The sequence below is a fragment of the Mustela lutreola genome, chromosome 2, assembly GCF_030435805.1.
Source record: "Mustela lutreola isolate mMusLut2 chromosome 2, mMusLut2.pri, whole genome shotgun sequence".
Classification (NCBI taxonomy): domain Eukaryota; kingdom Metazoa; phylum Chordata; class Mammalia; order Carnivora; family Mustelidae; genus Mustela; species Mustela lutreola.
This window is the reverse complement of record NC_081291.1, coordinates 87,609,439-87,627,743: the sequence shown is the minus strand read 5'-3', so window position 1 is coordinate 87,627,743 and position 18,305 is coordinate 87,609,439. Positions and strand designations below refer to the sequence as shown.

The following is an 18,305-nucleotide window of genomic DNA, read 5'->3' as shown; positions in this document are numbered from 1 at the left end:
TCCACTCCTCCCTCTCGTCTGCCAGGAGAGATTTGTTAAGTCTGAAACCCTGTGCAAAACCATTTGCCTAATTGTCTCACTTAATTTTCATAATCACACATCGAGGGAAAATTGGGGATCAGGCAGATAAATAACTTGCCCAAGAATAGAAAGATCATAATCAGATCTAATGTGATATTTACACTCAAAGGCCTTCTGTCTGACCACAAGGAGAAAGGAGCATTTACTTTAAATTCAATATTTGAAGATTTTAAGATAATGACCTGCAGTAGGGAAGTCCCAGTACTTCCAGTGACGTGCCCACAGGAAGACAGCACAGGCCATTATTTTTTCTTTATTGGTTCCAAGGTGTATTGGAGAAGCAATATCACTTTAATTTACTCCCCAGGGACAAAATAACAAAATATATTGGCATCTTGAACCTGCCGAAACAGAATTGAAATTTTTGTGGGTCCTTCTTTCCTTCCTTGGAAGCCTAATCCATCAGGAACCACCTGGGACAGCACCCACACACACTGCCACATCGCTTCTCAGCTGGGCTCCTTCCCGACAAGCTTCTCAGCTGGATCCTAGGCAAAGAAAATGTGTTTTTGCTTGGGGAAAAAATAACAACAGCAGCAGCAACAAAAGGAAAAAATCCATAGCAGCCCACCCACATCTCCATCTTAAGAAGCTTAAATCAAATGGGGCAAATAACTGAGAACAAGCTTCATATATTCAGACCTAGAGTTTAAAAAAAAAAGATTTTCACCAACTTTAGACGTGTAATGAGAACCCTTAAGCTCTCACTGAAGATGTCTTCAAACAAACGGGGAAGTATCCAAGCCCCAAATATATATCTACTTTGTTTACCCAATATACATCTATTTTATCTACTTTGCTTGAAGACAAGAAACTTAAGCCCTACTTTTCTCTTTGACATTTCTTGGTGGCAGAGTGGTAGACTCATTATTAAAGAAGACTGTTCTCTTGTTCTGAGCCATTCTTAAGAAGATGAAATATATTAAAATATGACTATCCGGGGGATGGTGACAAATTTGCGGATGATTTTTATCTCTATCATTTTTACTAATCTCTATTTCCTATTTCAAAATGATTGCCTTACATATGTTGTTAAAAGCTGTCTTATTTAGAAAGGAGAGTTACAACTTGCATGTAAGGAAATAAAAAGAAGAAACTGGTATGTTCCTAGAACTTCTGAGATAGCTAGGAAAACGATTTTAAGGCTTCAGTGGGCCCCTATAGTTCTCAGGGTTTTGCCTTTGGGAATTCAGTTTGAGCATGAATAGAATGTTGTGGACATCTCCCTGGAGCAGAAGGCAGCAAGTCAATTCAGCAGTGGGATGACCTTGAGCAGATCAATTAACTTCTCCAGTTGTTGATTTGCTTATTAGAAAAAGATACACTGTATACACTCTAAAGACCTCTTGCAGTCCTAACTGTGCTCAGAATTCAACGCAATGTGCCATATTTAGACTGTAATGAATGCTGCTGCTTGAGATAATTAGGTATCCTTTGGGATTGCAAGATGGTAAATGGATGCCTGTTTCTCTCAAAGGATATTATTCCCCCATCTGCCAATTCCCTTGAGTCAAGATAATAATCATTAGTCCCTTCCTGAATTTGTTCTTGTCTCTTTTATTACACATATAGTTTGAAAATGATGTACACTCTCTTATCCCATGCTGAGATGTATTTCAGAAAGCAAGGCAGACAGTATTGTCTGTCCCATCACCATTTCTATAGTCAAATTGTCATCACCCTTAACCTACTGGAAAATACCCCAGAACCTCAAAAGAACCCCAAAACAGAGTGGTTAAATGTAATGTGACAAATACAATGATAGCAAATACATGGGGAAGGGCATTTCTATATGAGCTGGCCAGAAAAGACCTCTCTGAGGAAGAAGGATGTAAACTAAGATATGTTAGATAAAGAATCATGCATGAGCAAGGCAAGGGAAGAACTCCCCAAGAGGAAGGAACAGCATGTACTAAGGTCCTGAAGTGGGAAGAAGAGTGCCATATTCCAGGAACTCAAAGAAGTCCAGTGTGATCAGCCAGAGAGAAAAGCACATGAAATGAACTTGGAGAGCCGGAAGGCCTGGTTCATACATCACACTGCAGGCCGTGCTATGGTTTGCTGCTGAGCACAGCAGGAACCATTCCACAGAGGTATGTTATCAGATCCAAGTCTTTGAAAGAAAAAGTACTCCGGCTGCTATGTGGGAACTCAATGTTTGGAGTGTGGGGTAGCAAGAATAAAGGTGGAAAGAACAGTGGGAAGGGTTCAGAGAACTCTGCAACAGCTCCAAGAAGAGTTGACTGGACTCAGATGGTGACAATGGAAATGGGGAATCTGGATGATATTTGGAGATATGTTTGAGATATATATATTCTACTTTTGGAAGTAGAAACAACAGAACTTGTTAATAGATAAGATGTGACGGGGGTGAGTAGCTGAAGGGAAGCGATGACTACTCGGGTTCTGGGTCAAGTAACAAAAAGACAAAGAAATTTTGGGAGAAACCCCAATTTGTGTCATGAAAGCAAGACTTGTCTGTGTACAGATGATGTTAAACAAGGAAAATAAATGGGTTTCCTAGGGAGAGAAAAGACAGAGGAGGGTGGAGGACACGAGGCCACTATCAGGGACTATACTATTTACAACAGAGAGTGAGATGGAACCAAGACGGAAACCAAGAGGGAACCAAGGGAGAATACTGTCCCAAAACCCAAGAGTGGAAAATATTTCAAGAAGGAAAAATAGTGGGGTACCTGGGTGGCTCAGTGGGTTAAAGCCTCTGCCTTGGGGTCAGGTCATGATCCCCGAATCCTGGGATCGAGTCCTGCATCGGGCTCTCTGCTCAGCGGGGAGCCTGCTTCCTCCTCTCAATCTCTCTCTCTCTCTCTCTCTGCCTGCTTGTGATCTCTATCTGTCAAATAAATAAATAAAATCTTTCTTTAAAGGAAAAAAAAATAGTAAACTAGGTCTAATGCTACCCAGAAGTTTGATAAAATGAAGTCTGAAAATTAACCGCTGCACATAGCAACATGGATGTCATTGGTGACCTTAACAAAGGAAGTTTTTTAGTATTAAAGTTTTTAAAGTTTTTAAGTTTTTAAAGATATGTTAGTGAACTCAGCTTTGGTGTATCAAGGAATGAACTGGAAGAGAGAAGGCAAAGGTAACACACATATGCAATACTTTGAATGGGAAATATATTAATATGACTCAAAATTCAAGCAGTACAACAGAGTATGGAGGGTGAAGTCTCCCTCCCACACGTGTCCATATGCCCCACTGTTCTTCCCAAGTTAGTCTATGCCTAAGTATGCAATGTGCTTGCCTTTTTTGTTTGCTTGTTAAACAAATGACAGTGCACTATATACACAGTTCTGAGCCTGCTTTTTTCATCTAAAAATGATCCTAGAGATCATTCAATATCACCATATAAAGAGTTTTCTTAATCTTTTACAAACTAGTATTCCGGGGTGCCTGGGTGGCTCAGTAGGTTGAAGTCTCTGCCTTCAGCTCAGGTCATGATCCCAGGGTCCTGGGATCGAGCCCTACTTCGGACTCTCTACTCATCAGGGAGCCTGCTTCCCTTCCTCTCTCTGCCTGCCTCTCTGCCTACTTGTAATCTCTGTCTGTTAAATAAACAAATAAATAAACTAGTATTCCATTGAAAGGGTTTAACAATGTATTTAATTAGCCCTATTTGACATTTTGCTATTAAAGGCAGAGATGCAATAAATACCTTTGTGTGTATGTCATTTTGTAAATGTGCAGGTTTATGTACTCAAAATTATATACTAATTTTGGATGTGGAATTATTATCTCAAAGAGTGTGATTTGGGAAAATACCGTCAAATGCTATAGATGCAGAAGACTTTCTTGTCTGGGATTGTACAAATTTAACCCAGAACTTTTCCAAACCTCTGAAACTATAATGGCAAGGCCCTTCCATCATTCTTCTCTGCAAAATTAATTGGCATGGGGTACCATCTTTAAAAACATCACAAATTATTCCACCTTTAAACATATTCCAAATTAGTTGTTAAAGGAAAAATTGGTATTTCCTAAATAGGTAAAATTTTTGGTCTCAGAACTCTGAACATCATGAGATTAAATCAGCAAAGTAGAAATTTCTTTTTTTTTTTAGTAGAAATTTCTGATAAAGTTCCTCCTAACACTAGACCAATTAAACAAAGTTCCAGGTGACAAATTAATATCCAAATGAGTTTCGAGGCATTTTCTTCTTATATTCTATCAGTTTTGTGAATGTAGACGCTTTTTGTACATAATGCTTAATATCGAAGAGGGTAAGAAGTCTAAAAAAACAATTAGCTTTCTTTTTGTTTTTGTTTTGTTTTGTTTTCCTATTTTTTTGCAATTTATTTTTTTTCCAATTGTGATTATGTTACATAGGATCATGACCTCCATCTTGTGAGAAGATTCTCTCCCTTGCTTGCTCTGATGAAGCAGGTGGACATGTTGTGAGGCTCATGGGACAAGGATCTAAAGACAGTCTCAAGGCACTGACGGTAACCTCCAGCCAATACCAGCAAGAACTGGATCACTCTACCCTACAACTATAGGGAAATGAATTCTGCCAAAAACCATGTAAGCTTAGAAGAAGATATCCTCCCACCTGCGTCCTCAGGTAAGAATCCAGGCTTGCCTGATGTCTTCACTGCATCCTTGCAACGAGCTAACTAAGCTATGCCTGGACTCCTGACTCACAGAAACTGTGAGATAATACATTTGTGCTTTTTAAGCTACTGCATTTGTGTTACTCATCAAATCAAGTTAATAGAGCATGATTTTCATAATTGGGAAAAACTTAAATTCTGCTGTATTTCATAAAATGGAGTAAAGTTTAGCTCCAGTTATGACCCAAAAAAGTTTGTACAGGTTTTAGTCCAATTAATAAAGTTGTGGTTTCCCTCTAAAGAAGCCTGACTTTCATAATTCAAAATGTGAACTCTGGTAATTTTATGATACAGGTCATTTTATGTAATATATCCTTCCATTTCAAAACATGCAAGGTAAATGTAGATCTGAAGTGGATGCTAATAAGAAGAGTATATGCATTGCTCTGATTTTATTGTTTAATTCTCTATTTGCTATGACTTCCAAACTTGAAAAAATTTTATTTCTCTGATTCCAGACTACAGAGTAGAAAAGGTAAAAAAAAAAAAAAAAAGAGAGATTAGCATTTACTCTATGCCTGCTATATACCAAACCTGAACTGGATGTTGAACATATACTCTTTCCTTTAATTTTCACAATTGCCCTGCAAGGCAGGTGTTAACTTCACCATTCAACTTTAATATGCACCACCGGCAATCTTGCCAATGCAGATTCTGATCTAATAGTGTGGGTGGGGCCTGATTCCGCTTTCCCAACAAGCTTCCAGATGGTTCCAATGTTGTTGATCAGTGTTCCACTGCACTTGTTTTCCCTGGTTTCCCACCTCTCCGGCCCCTTCCCAAATGACTCAAACCTATTAGAATATAAACTATTTAGGGAAATATAAACTGAACTAAGGAAATGAATATAAAATGGCTTTTTAACCAAGATGGAGTTGCTCTGGCTAAATAGGTCCTTACAAGGTGTACCAAAATGTTTTGGTCAGGTTACTTTAGTAATCCATAAGCTAAGAGAACTTTAGGAGGCATATAGAAACTGAGTTGTTAGTGTCCATCTGAAGAGTAAAACACAAAACACATATACTTACAGATATTGTGATGTAACTTGGTGTGGATGTGCAAAGAAGGAGATTTCATTTAGAGATAGCCAGTGAGAAATTATAGGCATAGACCCTTCTATTTCCAAGGATTACTTTAAAGAGTTGACTGGGAATATCCCAATATCCTGTAAAAATCAACATCCATGTATATTTTCACCTTTAAAATTTAAATAAAAAACAACTCCTTTCTTTTTATGACATTGAATCCCTAGAGAGGAAGAATTTCTTAATTTCTCAACGATAGTCAGTCAATATAACTGAGGGTGGTCACTCTCTTCAGAGACAGCGCTCGCCGGTCAGTCTGACTTCTAATGCTTAGCATAGAATAGAGTTTTGCATAACTTTCACCTTGCCTCAGTCTCATTCCCCTGGCCGATCAGTCTAACTTTTAATACTTATCATAAAATAAAGCTTTAAATAACTTTCGCTTTGTCTCAGTCTCGTTTCATTTAATAACGGACCTAACATACCTAAGAGATCTAAGAAGATTCTTCTTGAAGAGGCAAGAAATGTAATGCTGTTTGCCAGTCACCTAACCAAAACAGTTTAGTTTTCCTACTTTGCAATGAATGCACTTAGAATAACTGTGAAGTTAACTACAATTAATGCTCAACCTTAATTCTTTTTTTTTAAGATTTTTTTTTGTTTTGTTTTTTGTTTTATTTCTTTTTAGTGTTCCAGATTCATTGTTTATGCACCACACCCAGTGCTCCATGCAATAGGTGCCCTCCTTAATACCCACCACCAGGCTCACCCAACCTCCCACCCAACTTCCCTCCAAAGCCCTGTTTGTTTTTCGGAGTCCACAGTGTCTCATGGTTTGTCTTTAAAGATTTTATTTATTTATTTATTTGAGAGAGAGAGCTCAAGAGAGTAGGGTCAGGAACAGAGGGAGAGGGACAAACAGACTCTGTGCTGAGTGCAGATCCCCAAGCGGGGCTCCATTTCACAACCCTGAAATCATGACCTGAGCTGAAATCAAGAGGCAATCGATTGCAGAACAGACTCAGACATCCAGGTGCCCCCAAACTTTTTTCTTTAAATGTAAATTGATATGCGAAACACAGCTAAATTCCATTAGATTTGAAATGATCCTGATAAAGAGCACATTCTTCATTAAATTTTAACCAGGAGCTCTATTAATTACACATCTCAAAACGGACCCTTGATAGCTTGATTAAAAGGTTTCTTGCTTCATGTTGTGACACTCCTTCCCATGTGGTTTCCAGTTTTATTATCAGGGGAACACTTTTTCATCACTGTTTGCTAGGGAGGGCATTCTAGGTTAAAACTTGAATTTCTGAGGATTTATTTCAAACCTCTTTAAGACTTTAGTATTTGAAAGGATTTATGTACCAAAGTGTTAAAGTAAGTACAACGCACAAATTCTTGAATCCCGAAGAAATCAAATGTCTTCTGGTTTCCCTTATGTCTACATTATTAAAACCCCTTCAGGGCAAAAGCTCCAATATACACATTATCACTAATAAAAAAATATATAGTTTAAGCCCCATAATTGATTTTTTAGGGGGTTTTGTATTACTGCGTATAAGTAATATGAAGGTGGAGTTTTCATTTTTAACCAGTTCTCCTCCATATTCTGATTCAAGCCACTACCACCACAAATGAAAGATTTTTTCCTTTTTAAAATAATTTTTGAACAAATAAATTTTATTGTATTTTATATGGAAAGCAATAAAAGATTTATTTTAAAGTCTGTCACTCAAAGAAAGCTACTTTTTTTGCTGTATTTCTATCCATTCTTTAAACATGTATTTGTGTATGTATATGTGTGTGTATAGAGTCTTGTTACAAAATTAATGCATACTTATTATATAAGAAAACATTAATTTGAAAGTTAACATTTCTTATAATCCCACACTCAAAGATAACTATCACTGATAGTTTTTTCTAATATTCCATTATTCTCTTCCAAATTCTAATCATACACTTATTCATTTACTGTTTGCTGAGTATTTACTATGTATTAGGCACCATTTTGTATACAGTAAAAATTAAAGCACCAAAAAATTGACAAATTCTGCCTCCATGGTGCTTATATTGTAATGGAAAGAAACAGATAAAATAAATAAATAAATAAGCAAACCATATAGCATGTTAAATGCTGTTCACTGCTACAGAGAAAAATCAATGTAAATTTTTGATGTTTTGAATCTCGACTTTTTTCCATACTTAAACTTATCATATATTTATGTCTATGTTATTAACATAATTTAACATGTAGATATCTCACAGTTAACTATTCACCCATTATTAAACATTTGCAGTTTCTAATTTTCTACTGTTTTAAACTTTGTAATTGTCTTTCATTGTTTTGTATGCCAATATGTGGTCTTCCTACATAATTTTTTTTTTTTTTTTTTTGATGATTTTTTTTTTTATTTTTTATTTTTTATAAACATATATTTTTTATATACATATATGATCTCCCTGATATGAGGAAGTGGTGATGCAACATGGAGGCTTAAGTGGGTAGAAGAATAAATGAAACAAGATGGGATTGGGAGGGAGACAAACCATAAGTGACTCTTAATTTCCTACATAATTTTTAAAAAATATTTGATTTATTTATTTGAGAGAGAAAGAGGGCAAGGGAGAACATGAGAGCAGCAGAGGGAGAAGCAGGCTCTCCACTGAGCAGGAAGCCCCATATGGGGCTTCATCCTGGAACTCTGGGATCATGACCTGAGCTGAAGGCAGACGCCCAACCGATTGAGCCACCTAGGCACCCTCCTACCTAGTTTTTAATCAACTCAAATACAAGGATGATGTCCCCTTCAATCTTTATGTCCCAAGAGTGATCCCCTGTACAAAGCTCCCTACTCATCTACATTCAGTGAATGTTTTCTGAATAATAAACACACAGCCTAATAAGTTAAAAGTTAATTACAGAAATGTAAGTCCTCAAGGGACACTGAAGTAACACTGAAAGTAAGCTCCAGGCTAAACAAGGACAATGGTAGGATAGGGGTACACCGTATTTTGAGAAAACTCTACAGATAGAAACCTTCTTGCCTTCTAGTTGTATCACTGGGGAAAGAGAGAATTCGGCTTGAAACTGTGAAGTGCAATTCCAGTGATTTATGTTTTAATAGGATATATGCTCTTCCTACTAGAAACTATATGTCATATGTTTAATTGATAGAAAAGCCTGAAAGGACGGGGCATAGTGTGTGGGTGAGAGGAGAGATAAAAGGACCTACAGATCATCCTATATAAATGTTCTGAGAAAGCTTGATTCTCATGTCACAGATGATTTACCTGTATTGCTACCCGAAAGCAGTAAGAGGGACCAGATCTCCACCTCCACTGAGTAGCTACCATGTGCCAGGCATGCTAGTAGGCACTGAGAAAAACAACAGGTCTTCATGGAGTTTCGAGAGTGGAAACAGAATGGAAGTGGGCAATGAGGAAGGGAGACAGACAACCACAATGTAAGCAAACAAGTAAATGATTGAAAATTGTGGTAAGTGCTCGGACACAGGTCCCAGGAGTCATTTGGTGGAGGCAGGTATATACTGAAAGTAAGAGCATTTCTGAGGAGAAGACACTAGACCTAAGACCTGAACAATTAAGTAAGTCATCCATACAGAGAACAAGGGCAGAGGGTGGAGTGACGGGAGGAAGAAGAATGATCCAAGTAAAGACCACAGCATGGGCTTGACTGTGAAGAAGCCAATTTAACCTCAGAATGTTTCCCGCTCTCCTCTTTCATTTGCACAACCCAGGTGTTCCCATCCTGGCTTCCTGCCTCAGCCTATTTTCAACAGCCTGTTTCCCAATTAAATTTTAACTTGTGTTTCAGTGACTTAGCATCCTGTTCTCTAACAAAACAATTTATTTTGATGTACTCAGACTAGATGAAGTCCCATGTGATACAATATTTTTGCAGATTTTAATTTTTCTCTGTAACACAAATCACAATTGGTGTGTGTGTGTGTGTGTGTGTGTGTGTGTGTGTGTGTAGACTTATATAAAAAAAATTCTAACCAATATTTCCTAAGTCTAGCTAGAGGTAATATTTATGTATTTACATTCAGCCAAAGAATACTCAAGCATTCAGTGATCACAGGAAAACTTCACCTGAATACTTAAATGTATCTAAATTGATTTTGAAAGTGTCTTAGAAAATCAAGATTCTACGTTTTTAAATTACACTATTACTTATTTACTTGGAAAATAAGTTTTAAAAATTAGAGTCCTTTTGGTATTTTCTTGATGTAGAGAAAAATCCTCGCTTTTTTAAATAACTGAATTCATTCAAATTTAATAAGTTCAATGAATTAATTATTATGAAGTTGATGCATAAAACCAATCTGTTATTGGAAACTTATAAACTAAAATGAACAAGTATAATTTTCTTCTGTCACAAACTTTTTTTTAAGATATTACTTATTTATTTGACAGAGAGACTGCGGGAGAGGAAACACAAGTGGGGTGAGTGGGAGAAGGAGAAGCAGGCTTCCCAGGACCCTGGTATCATGACCTGAGCCAAAGGCAGACTTTAACCGACTGAGCCACTCAGGCGCCCCTGTCACAAATTTTTTTTTATTAATTTTTTTTATCAATTTCTTTTCAGTGTAACAGAATTCATTGTTTCTGCACCACACCCAGTGCTCCATGCCATATGTGCCCTCCTTAATACCCACCACCTGGTACCCCAACCTCCTTTCCCCCACCCCTTCAAAACTCTTAGATTGTTTTTCAGACTCTATATAAATTTCCCACAATATTCAACTCTGGCTTACAACCCGGTTTTTGAATTTTTACAGTAAAATTTTCAACTTTATAGGAAATCTCTGAAAACATACATAAACTCAACAAAATAATTTGATTTAACTTTAGTATCATGGTAAATACTATGGAAGTGTTCACTTTTTTATGTGTGGTCAATGGAAACAAAATTTAATATTTAACTCTGGTCTTTAATTTCTTTTTTTTTTTTAAGATTTTATTTATTTATTTGACAGAGAGAGATCACAGTAGGAGAGAGGAAGGGAAGAGATCACAGAGAGAGAGGAAAGGAAGCAGGCCCCCTGCTGAGCAGAGAGCCCGATGTGGGACTCGATCCCAGGACCCTGAGATCATGACCTGAGCTGAAGGCCGCAGCTTAACCCACTGAGCCACCCAGGCGCCCAGTCTTTAATTTCTTAAACATTCTCACATCCATTGTTTTCTCCAGGTTCCTATTACTGAAAAAAAAAATTAGCCTCTAATCTTAGTTTAATTTTTATTATTTCTATTGATATTCAATAGATGCAAAGGAATAATTATAAAACATGCGTAAGGCATAAAGAAGAACAATAGAGGAACCCATTTGTGCTCATGCGCTCATCAAGTTATTTAAGAAATAGAACACTTCCAATTAACTTCTGATGTTCTACAATGCATAACCTCAAACATATGTCACCAGTTCTGAAACTAAAATATTAGATATAAAAGAATTTAGATGCTTCTGTTTTCCTGAACATTAGCTTACTTAATGAAATAAGTTGTGTGTTTCTGAAGGTTTAATTATAGAACAAATATTCAAGCATTTAAAGAAATGTAAAAATGGCTGAGAAACATGAAAAAGTAGAAGAAAGGGTACCCACACAAAAATAGAGATCATTTATGATTCTCTATGAAAACCAGGACAAATAGGTGATGAGAAGAGTAAATCAAAATAGGATTCATGAAATGAAGTACCAAATGCCAACAGTCAACAACAGATCATTGCAGAAAGAAATGAACCTGAACGCTAACCTTTATTTTCTTTAACCAATATTTTATTTATTTATTTATTTGGCAGAAACAGAGAGAGAGAACAAGCAGGGGGAGAGAAGAAAAGGAGGAAACAGGCTCCCTCGATCCTAGGACCCTAGGATCATGACCTGAGCTGAAGGCAGATGCTTAACCAACTGAGCCACCCAGGCACCCTGAACTCTAAGCTTTAAAATGGACAATATCTGAGATAAGAATTCAAAATCTAAAACGAACACAACAAATGCTGTTTGAATGATAGTGTTTGATATCAGCTCTTTTATGGGAACTGTTTGAAAGAAATACATCTAGGGAAAAACTACAAGGGACATATGTGTGGGATAACAACCAAGCCAAGGGATATGCATTAAATGGGCACCAAGGGTCTCTCATTGTCTGTATTACTCACAGGGAACTATTTGTTGGTTTCTTCTCAGAATTTTCTCTTAGATGTGTAAATAAGAAAATGAAATACATCAACATTTTATTTAGCATCAGGTGCCTCTAGAATAACTTATATTAACATTATGTGCAACTATTTTTTCAATGTATTCCTCCTTCCTTCCAAAGGTTTCATGAAAAATGATCCTGACTTCTTCATTACTATATCCCAAATTGGCCAGCTCAGTGTCTAACATAAGAATATGCTCATTAAATATTTGCTGACTGATAACAAATAAGTTAATTGTTTCAAAATGTATCTCCAAAGGAACAATATACTTGATTTTTAATAATAGTCCCCAAAATTTTCAATATTCAAGTCTTTATTTCAAATCCACATCAATCCCTTATTTTGAGAAACTTATTCTATCACATTATAATCATTAATGTGATTAATGATCTCTAAACAAAAGCATTTAATCCTAATCAGTACTTCCAATTCCCTCCAGAAAACCAGCATTATCTCCTTAAATTCTAAGATACCAGCCAAAATTAAGGTGTGATGATGTTATATCAAGTCCCTATTGTCTAATAACCAAAGAATTTCATTTAGGCTTTTTGGAAATATTGAAAATAATTCACACTGCCCAGCAAGAGTCTTCTCTCTGCTCAATTTAAAATAACTCCTTTTGCTTACATGCCTGCTACAACCTTCAAAATTGCCCTCAATCCTACTCATACAAAAAAAAAATTATCTTCACATTTCACAAAAGACAATCCGTACTGCCTTCTTCTTCCTCATCCCCAAAGCCTCATACTGCCCTCACAATGCTGTCCCAAAGAGAAAAGGAATTTTACACTACCACTGGCTCAGTTACAGGGAGAATGTTAGTAGTTTTAAGAATATGGCCTTTTTATGGACATTGGGGAGGGTATGTGCTTTGGTGAGTGCTATGAAGTGTGTAAACCTGGCGATTCATAGACCTGTACCCCTGGGGATAAAAATATATGTTTATAAAAAATAAAAAATTTAAAGAAAAAAGAATACGCCCTTTCTTCATGGTCAATTAATCTTCAACAAAACAAGAAAGAATATCCAATGGAAAAAAGACAGTCTCTTCAACAAATGGTCTTGGGAAAACAGATGCAATAGAGTAGAGATGTTGATATGAGTGTTTGAGGTTAATAGGAGGACATAGAGAGGGGTTTTAAGCAGACTGATTAAGGTATTAAGGACTTGGCTCTCCATGCTGCATGTGGGATGGAGCAGTGATTCCCAATTTTGATTGCACATTATAATCACTTGGGGCAAATATTTAAATGTCTCATACTCAGACCAATTAAGTCAGAATCTCTGGAGTGAGACCCAAGTACCAGTCATTTGTGTCTTTTGGGCTGAATCCAATGCACAACCAGGTTAAACCCACTGATCACTGGATGGAGGAAGCATGAATGAGAGCAGGAATCCAATTAGGAGGCTTGCATTAGTCCACATGAGAGAACATTGGAGCTTGGACGATGATGATGGCATGAAGATGAATAGCTTTTCTCTATATTTTAGGAAGAATGTACAGGAATTTCCTATTAATTGGTGTAGAGCAAGGATAGGATGTCAGAGAAAGTAAAATCAGGGGCGGTTCCTACATATCTACATGCATGTTGGCTATTCCCTGGTAAAGGAAAAGATAGGAGAAAAGCAAGTTGGATAGGGGGGATGAGTTCAGGACATGTTAAATTTTAGATATAAGTGAATCATCCAAATGGAAATGGTAAGCATGTAGTTGGGCTCAGATTAAAAAAAAAAAAAAAAAGAATGAAAGAAAGAAAGAAAGAAAAAAACTGGACCAGAAACATAAAACTGGGGATCATCAGGATGTAGGTTAATTTTGAGCCTTATGATAGGTGAAATACAGTAAAACATAAGGAAAAAAAAGAAGGAAAGTACTGCATGTTAATCCAGAAAAGTCACAACATGTTGATGTAAATCTGTGTATGTTTAGTCTTCCAAGTGATTTGGATAATGAACCAGGCCGGAAACCAGTTTTATAATATTTTTGTTCTAAAAAATTCTCTGGCAAAGGTACTTCTCCCATGTTTCAAATAATCCCAAGAAATCTAGGAAGGGGAATATGTTTCTCAAAATACTTAGTGAAAATAATTACTGGGGGAATTCATGAAGAAAAGATCATTAAGGCAATAGAGAAACAACAATGGAGGAAAAGTATGATGTGTGTTATGACTCGGTTTCTTAAAGAAGGATAAATGACTAATTGGATGGATATGAACATTCTGAATATCCTGGTTTCTTGTACCAGTCATTCGAGACCAGGTAATTAAGCACATGCTCTCACAAAGTACTTTTTCCAGACACTTGTACCAAACTTTTAGATCCTGCTAATGTCAGAAGGAATCGTGAAGGGACAAACGGAAGCTCTAAAATGGAACTGTAATTACAGCAAAGAGCATAACTATTACTTATAATTACAGGCTTCTCAAGAGTTTTTCTTTCCTTCCATTTCCAGAGATTTGACCCCTTCAGAGGTAGAGTAATTATAAATACTAGGGAAGAAAGACAGATTTAAAGGTTATCTGTCAGGAGGGGGGAGCATATGCTTCACACATTTCTGTATTTTCATGAAAGGAGACTAAAAAACATGGTGAATGCCATCTTAAGAAATAGGTGCTTAACGTCAGAATGAATATAAATAATTTATTTAAATGTTATATTGCAGGGCAATACCTGTACCTTCTAATGGATAATAAAGTAGCACAAAAAGTAGTTTCATTCCAAATAATCTGTTAAAATTAAGGGATCTCCAAAGAAAAGTTTGGTAGCAAATAAGAATATCAAGATAGCATATCAGTTCTCTGAGCAGCTATTTTCCATTTTAACCTCCACCAAATGAGGAGACAACTCTATCCAGAGAGATCTGATCTCTCTGCCTCCTCTCCCTAGATAATCTCATTCTCTCACAACACTCATGTTTATGTGGGTAACTCCCAAATTCACTGTTGAACAGAGTGATCTTGAAATTGTCTAGGTAAATGATCTAGTCAGCCAGTCTCTAATCTCACATTTTTCATGGCCTCCTAGATAACTTTAGACAATTTTAGATCACTCTGTTAACACTGATTGCATCTTCTTCTGCTGCAAAGCTGCATCTCCTCTGTGTTATCTTTTTCTATTCATGTCATCACTACCTTCTTCTTTTTTATTTAAATTTTTTATTTTTTATAAACATATATTTTTATCCCCAGGGGTACAGGTCTGTGAATCACCAGGTTTACACACTTCACAGCACTCAAAAAGCACATACCCTCCCCAATGTCCATAATCCCACCCCCTTCTCCCAAACCCCCTCCCCCCAGCAACCCTCAGTTTGTTTTGTGAGATTAAGAGTCACTTATGGTTTGTCTCCCTCCCAATCCCATCTTGTTTCATTGATTCTTCTCCTACCCACTTAAGCCCCCATGTTGCATCACCACTTTCTCATATCAGGGAGATCATATGATAGTTGTCTTTCTCTGCTTGACTTATTTCGCTAAGCATGACACGCTCTAGTTCCATCCATGTTGTCGCAAATGGCAAGATTTCATTTCTTTTGATGGCTGCATAGTATTCCATTGTGTATATATACCACATCTTCTTGATCCATTCATCTGTTGATGGACATCTAGGTTCTTTCCATAGTTTGGCTATTGTGGACATTGCTGCTATAAACATTCGGGTGCATGTGCCCTTTTGGATCACTACATTTGTATCTTTAGGGTAAATACCCAATAGTGCAATTGCTGGGTCATAGGGCAGTTCTATTTTCAACATTTTGAGGAACCTCCATGCTGTTTTCCAGAGTGGTTGCACCAGCTTGCATTCCCACCCACAGTGTAGGAGGGTTCCCCTTTCTCCGCATCCTCGCCAGCATCTGTCATTTTCTGACTTGTTTATTTTAGCCATTCTGATTGGTGTGAGGTGATATCTCATTGTGGTTTTGATTTGTATTTCCCTGATGCCGAGTGATATGGAGCACTTTTTCATGTGTCTGTTGGCCATCTGGATGTCTTCTTTGCAGAAATGTCTGTTCATGTCCTCTGCCCATTTCTTGATTGGATTATTTGTTCTTTGGGTGTTGAGTTTGCTAAGTTCTTTATAGATTCTGGACACTAGTCCTTTATTTGATATGTCGTTTGCAAATATCTTCTCCCATTGTGTCAGTTGTCTTTTGATTTTGTTAACTGTTTCCTTTGCTGTGCAAAAGCTTTTGATCTGGATGAAATCCCAATAGTTCATTTTTGCCCTTGCTTCCCTTGCCTTTGGCGATGTTCCTAGGAAGATGTTGCTGCGGCTGAGGTCGAAAAGGTTGCTGCCTGTGTTCTCAAGGATTTTGATGGACTCCTTTCACACATTGAGGTCCTTCATCCACTTTGAGTCTATTTTTGTGTGTGGTGTAAGGAAATGGTCCAATTTCATTTTTCTGCATGTGGCCGTCCAATTTTCCCAGCACCATTTATTGAAGAGGCTATCTTTTTTCCATTGGACATTCTTTCCTGCTTTGTCGAAGATTAGTTGACTGTAGAGTTGAGGGTCATCACTACCTTCTAAACTGTAGATCTCAGATCCATCTTTGTCTTTTCTTCTTTGCTCCCACTAGATAATGTCAATCTGTGCATTTTTAGTTTGCTAGTTGCCAAGCCCTCCACTTTAACTTCTACTGACTCTGATGTTTGTCCCTTCTTCCCAATTACCTCTGCCATTTCCATATCAAGGTCTTGTTATTTCTTGCCAAGACTACTGTTGTAACCACTGCACATATACCACCCACAGAAGTAATTTTCCAGGAAGCTATGAAACTTGGATTTGGGGGCCCAAAATTTATTTGAGCCCCTTCTAAACCCTTACACCTGACGTCAAATGTGTAGTGTTGTATTCTTTTTCTTGAAGAGAACCCCTGTTTAAGCTTTAGGACCCCTAGAACATCAGATAAACTTTCCAAAGGCATGAGTGACTATACCACTCTGTGACTCTGTGGTTCTCCACTAGCACTCCCAAAGTGATAACATAATAAATCCATTCTCCTTTTTCTGATTGTAAAGCATTTCTTGGTTGGGCCCAAACCCTCCTTCCCACCTATATTTCTATTACTCCACTTAATGTGTATTATTCTCAAACCGAATTGCTACTAGACACCCATTGGATAACCAACTCCACTGTGCTTCTGTTTACATATTTTTCCTCTACCAAGAACATTCTTCCTTCCTCAACCTTATCTTTCTCCCCATCACATCCCCAAATTTATATTTTACCCAACACTAAGGTTCCAGATTAAGTACCATTACCCCAATGAAGTCCTTGCAGATGACTGCTGTCTAGATGCAAGCTCTCCCTCCTCTGAACCCCCATTTATTAGTATTTCTGAAATCAAATCATTACTTTATATCTTTCAGTATAAGCAAACAATGGCCCATGGGTCAAATCCAGGCTGCCACCTGTTCATAGTTTTATTGTAACACAGCAACACCCATTTCTTTATCTACTGTCCTGTGGCTGCTCTTGCACTACAACAGCAGAGCTGAATAGTTGCAACAGAGGCCCTCTGGCTGGCAAAGCCTAAAATATTTAATATCTGGCCCTTCACAGGGCCAAAATTTTCTAACCCTGTCCCAGGTTATTTCTGTAGTCATTTAACTTCTCTTGTAGACAATAGCATGAGCTACTTGAGGAAAGAATCATTGTCTCATTTTTACTGATATCCCCCTACAATGTCTAGCTCACTTTACTGAAAAAGCATTGAATAATGCTATACATTTTTTTCAAGCATCCTCACTGCTAAATGGTTTTAAATAAAATATTTTGGGTATTCAGATTTCAATCCCAATTAGCATTGGGAACTTAAAATATTTCAAATACACACATCCATTCAACACTATTCATCTTGTAAATTTCATCCAGAATATATATATATATGTATATATACATATATATATATATATATATATATATATATATATATATATTTACCTATATTCATCTTTTTTAACTTCTTAAAATTAAGGAGTTTTCTTATTAGATAATTAGGTAGACTAATTTATTATACCAATTTTTGTTTGTTATTTCTTGCATCCATGGTGAAGAGATTAGCATGTGCAATGATCCCTGGAATGTAAGAAGCAAGAGTAGGGACACGAAGAGAGTGGCTGGTACAATGGGAGGACATTGACTGATTTATGCACTAAGAAAATCACTCCTGATGGAAGGGTTTATAGGTATAAAAATCCTACATCAAAGGTATCTCACAATATAGACAATGAAATGCGATTCCTAGATAATTTATCAAGAAAGGCCTCAGTGCCCAGCTATAAGGAGAGTGGTTTGCTGACAGCCTTACTAACACAACATGAGTTGTCAATG

The 18,305-nt window shown here is 37.0% G+C and overlaps 1 pseudogene; it reads left to right on the top strand.

The window, feature by feature from the left end:
• Positions 1 to 4,605: 4,605 nt before the first annotated feature.
• LOC131825561 (chromobox protein homolog 3-like) overlaps positions 4,606 to 18,305 on the top strand; it is a 56,637-nt pseudogene continuing 42,937 nt past the window's right edge.